The sequence below is a fragment of the Ornithorhynchus anatinus genome, chromosome X1 (genome assembly GCF_004115215.2).
Source record: "Ornithorhynchus anatinus isolate Pmale09 chromosome X1, mOrnAna1.pri.v4, whole genome shotgun sequence".
NCBI classification, from domain to species: domain Eukaryota; kingdom Metazoa; phylum Chordata; class Mammalia; order Monotremata; family Ornithorhynchidae; genus Ornithorhynchus; species Ornithorhynchus anatinus.
In genome coordinates, this window is record NC_041749.1 from 101,242,456 (window position 1) to 101,247,547 (window position 5,092).

The 5,092-nt window shown below is 41.1% G+C and overlaps 1 non-coding gene across 1 annotated transcript; it reads left to right on the forward strand.

Annotated features, from left to right (window-relative positions):
* The first annotated feature begins 982 nt into the window (after positions 1-982).
* LOC114807236 lies at positions 983-1,120 on the forward strand. The gene has a single exon (XR_003755288.1). It is a non-coding gene; the product is annotated as a small nucleolar RNA SNORA7 (small nucleolar RNA).
* Positions 1,121-5,092: the final 3,972 nt, after the last annotated feature.

The following is a 5,092-nucleotide window of genomic DNA, read 5'->3' on the forward strand; positions in this document are numbered from 1 at the left end:
CTGAGACTGTGAGCTTTCTGTGGTACAGGGACTGTGTCCAACCCAATTTGCTTGTACCCACCACAATGCTTAGTACAATGCCTGGCATATAGTAAGTGCTTAACAAATGCCGTAATTATTATTATTAACATTATCAATTATTATTACACTCAGGAGGTACTCAAGTACTCTTGCTGCTGCTGATTATCCTGATAATAATAATGATCATAATAACAATTATAGCATTTGTCAAATGCCTACTATGTACCAAGCACCTTACCAAGCCCTGACATAGATACCAGATAATTGGATTGGACTAAGGCCCTGTCCCATGTTGGGCCCTCAGTCTAAGGGGAGAAGAACAGATATTTTATCCCCATTTTCTTACATGAAGAACTGAGGCACAAAGAAGTTAAGTGACTTGCCCAAAAATCTCAAAGCAGGCAAGTGACAGAGCTCGAAGTAAACTCGGGTCCCTCCCAGGCCTGTGATCTTTCTACTAGGCCATATAGAACATGTACAAAAGAAATGGTTTTTTTCTTTCAGGAAAATATAACACTTTTCTTTTGGCAGATAAATAAGAATGAATTGAAATTACTGCTGATACTTAAGTAATTTTCATTTGAATGATTGACCTCATCATTTAGGCATTCCAATGAATATTAAAGTGCACAATTTGGATCATTTAAGGAACAGAGCCATTAACATTATTTCAGCAATCATTTGTATATTATTTTCCTGCTGAAAAATGAAGGAGGAGAAATGCGTGATGATTATGCTGTCCACCAGTCAGACAGGCAACAACATTTATTGAGCACTTTCTGGGTTTTCGAAGTTGCATCAGTGTCACATGTTTGTCAATCATCCAGTGGCCAAAGAGGATCCCAATGCACTCCTGGTAGATAGTCAATCTACCTGCTTGGAAGCAAAGCTGTTTGCACTACAAGTGTGTTGGACAGAACATGTAAGGAAAATGGCTTGAATAACCTATCCTTGTAGTTGTTCTTTCTCAGGGTCACACCTGGAGAGTTTCCAGTCCTCTACCAGTCTTGGCTACAGGAGGGAGAGTCAAGCAGAGACCTATCCATTCCATTCCTAGCTTGGGCAGTGGCTAGCCAGTGCAAGGCAATCTGCTACAAGTCAAAACTCCCCTGTGCTAGGGAGCAGCGGCATGGGAGAGAGTCGAGGGTGGAGACTTAAGTTTACTGCATGGAAGGAGGCAGTGGTAAACCACTTCCGTATTTTTACCAAGGAAACTCCATGGATACACTACTGGAACAATTACAGATGGAGGTGGGGTGTTCTGGGAAAGATGCATCCATGGTGTCGCTATGGGTCAGAGACGACCCGACAGTATAAGACAAGACGTGCAGCTGTTCTATGGTGATCTGTTCTATGGAGGTGCCAAAATGGATATTTTAAAGATACAGTTAAGTATAATTTCAAATGATATAGTTGAGGACTACTGAGAGGGAGTAATGATGAAACTTAGATTGGGAGTCCCATGTGGGACAGGGACTGGGTCCAGCCTGATTAGCTTCTATCTGCACCAGCACTAGAAAAGTGCTTGACAAATACCGTAATAATAACAGCAATAAAAATAATGATAGCAATAATGATAATAATTGTTGTATTTGTTAAGTGCTTACTATTTGACAAGGACTATACTAAGAGCAGGGGCAGATGTAAAATAATTAGGTCCCACATGGGCCTCACATTCTAAGTAGGAGGAGAACAGGTTTTGAATCCCCATTTTGCTGATGATGGAACTAAGGCACAGAACAGCAAAGTGACTTGGCCAAGGTCACACAGCAGGTAAGTGTTGGAGCCGGGATTAGAACCTAGGTCCTCTAGCTTCCAAGCCCATGCTCTTTCCACTAGGCCACACTGCTTCAAAACATTTAATGCATTGGCTGGGAATTGAACCTGGGCCTCCCACGTACCAACATTAATTCTACCACTGAGCCACCAATGCCATGATTCTGGCCTGTCTGAAAATAATAATAATAATAGCCTGGCTGAAACTAATAATGATAACCTGACTGAAACTAATAATAATAGCCTGGCTGAAAATGATGATAGCAAGGAGCACAGTCAAAATTAGCATCAGATTCCTCAAATAACAGATGCCTCTCTGAATGTCTGGTTCATCTCTTTCCTGCACCCTCTGTTCATCATGGTTAGTCAGTTAGTCAGTCAATCCTATTTATTCATTCATTCATTCATTCATTCAATCAATCGTATTTATTGAGTGCTTACTGTGTGCAGGGCACTGTACTGAGCACTTGGAATGTACAATTCGTCAACAGAGACAATCCCTGTCCAACAATGGGCTCACAGTCTAGAAGGGGGGAGACAGACAACAAAACAAGTAGACAGGCATCAATAGCATAAAAATGAATAGAATTGTAGATATATACACATCATTAATAAAATAAATAGAATAATATATACATTTATACACAAGTACTGTGGGGTAGGGAGGGGATTGAGCAGAGGGAGGGAGTAGGGGAGATGGGGAGGGGAGGAGGAGCAGAGGAAAAGGGGGGGTTCAGCCTCTTGGAGGAGGTGAGCTTTTGGTAGGGCTTTGAAGGGGGGAAGTGAGCTAATTTGGTGGATGTGAGGAGGGAGGGTGTTCCAGGGCAGCAGGAGGATATGGGCCAGGGGTCGACAGTGGTACAGGTGAGAACGAGGCACAGTGAGGAGAATAGAGGCAGAGGAGCGGAGTGTGCGGGCTGGACTGTAGAAGGAGAGAAAGGAGGTGAGGTAGGAGGGGGCAAGGTGATGGAGAACTTTGAAGCCAATAGTGAGGAGTTTTTGCTTTGTAAGGAGGTTGATAGGCAACCACTGGAGATTTTTGAGGAGAGGGGTGATGTGCCCAGAGCGTTTCTGTAGAAAGATAGTCCAGACTGCAGAGTGAAGTATAGACTGAAGAGGGGAGAGACAGGAGCTTTATTTACTTAGTGAGTGCTTATTTTTCCAGTAAATTAATGAATTCATCCAGAGCTCTAGTGAACAATTTAGCAAATGACTTCTTCCAGTGCATTAAATGGCCCAATATTTAGTAGGGAGGAATAAGGAAGAACCTTCAAATAAGTTAGTCCTCCCACAACTGGCAAATAATAGTTTAACAATCAAATTAATCAGTGGTATTTGTTAAGCATTTAATGTGTGCAGAGCACTGTACTAAGCACTTGGGAGAGTATAGTAGAACAGTGATATCTGTCATTTGTGCCTGTTAAAGTGCATAACTGAAATGAATTCTTTGAAAATAGGACTTGGTACTCTTTGCAATTATTTAGTCCACAAAGAGGCAATTGCACATTTTCTATCTATAAGTAGTAAGTGTACAGCTGGTCAAGTGATATTTGTACTCTTGTACCTGGAGGGTCAAGTCTCAAGGAGAGTAACCTAACATACGAAGAACTAGTGATGCACAAAAGATGAATCATCCCTTGGCAAGCATGTGGTAGGATGTACAAGGGCATTCTTTGAAGAGACTTTGAAAAATACCAAAGCTAGGAATAGCATCTACTAACTCAGTGGATTAATTTATGCAGAAAGCAGGAACAGACTGATTTCATAAGATCTTTCTAAAGAAATACCTTAAGCAGGAAAAATATTCTAGAAGGTCAGCATATCTGTAATTCTAAGCTTTTAAGTTTCCCAAGTAGACTTAACAAATTTCTACTGCTTTTATTTCTTCCCTCTCCTCAGTACTCCCACTGAGCTTTCATATTGAACTACACTATCAGCACACTACCCTTTCCAGAAATGTCAATCTGAAGCAACTGGAAGCCAAACTGGAGTTCTAAAAATGTGGAATATAGATGTTGAGGTAATTGCTGCTGAACAGGTGGTGTAATACTGTCCTGATTCTTTCTTAAATACTGTATAGACTTCATGATTATGGCACTTCCCCAGGTCCAGTTACAAAGAATGGTTAAAAAAAAAATGAGCATTGCAGCATCTTAAATCTGAAAATACAAATCTTTATGGTTGTTAGCAACAGGGAAGCATTATTTTTAATTGTTACATTCACATTACAGCTCTGGTTTTGCCCAATATATGGATGGGTTGAAACAAACCTTAAAAACATTTAGAGAGAATGTTGAGTAGAAGGAAAATACTTATGGACATGCTACCACTCCATAACTAATTCACTCCATAGCCTACCCTGGCCCAGCATCCTTACTGCCAGATAGCACTGCAATTTTATCAGTTTCCAATTCCACCTGTACCAGTTCCCTTCATCCAAATATAGGAAAGACCCTCTGTGACTGAATAGATGTAAAAGCTTAGAGGTTGGAGACATTTCTTGGTCACTTGGATGATGGTCCCTGGTTGGACAGACGCTTTCTCTTTTCTCCTTGAGCAGAATGGAATTTCAATCAGATAGATAAACTTTCTCTTTTACTAGGCACTTTCCATGGTCAGAGTTGAGAGTTGAATCCTAATCCATTGGCAATCCTGCCCATGCCATTGGGATTTGTGCCCAGACATGTCTATTTAATTTATTGTACTCAATCAATTTTATCTATTGTATGAAGCAACTTGGAGGGTATGATATAACAGAGTTGGTAGATGTGTTCCCAGCCAAATAGAAAAACGTTCTGAGCAACAAAGTGAAGGATGGACTGGAGTGGGGAGAGACAGGAGGCAGGGAGGTCAGCAAGGAGGCCAATGCAATAATTGAGGTGAGATAGAAAAAGAGCTTGGATTAATGCGGTAGCAGTTTGGATGGGGAAGGAAGGGTGAATTTTAGTGGTTGTGAAGGTGGAACCAACAGGATTTCATGACAGATTGAATATGTGGGTTAAATGAGAGAGATGAATCTAAGATGATGCCAAGGTTATGAGTTATGAGAGTGAGAGAGAGGATAGCAGTGCTATCTACAGTGATGGGAAAATGAGGCCAGTATATGGTTTTGCTGGGAAAGTGAAGTCCTGTTTTGGACATGTTAAAGTTTGAGGTGTTAGAGGGACATTCATTCATTCAATAGTATTTATTGAGTGCTTACTATGTGCAGAGCACTGTACTAAGCGCTTGGAATGTACAAATTGGTAACAGATAGAGACAGTCGCTGCCCTTTGACCCGCTTACAGTCTAATCG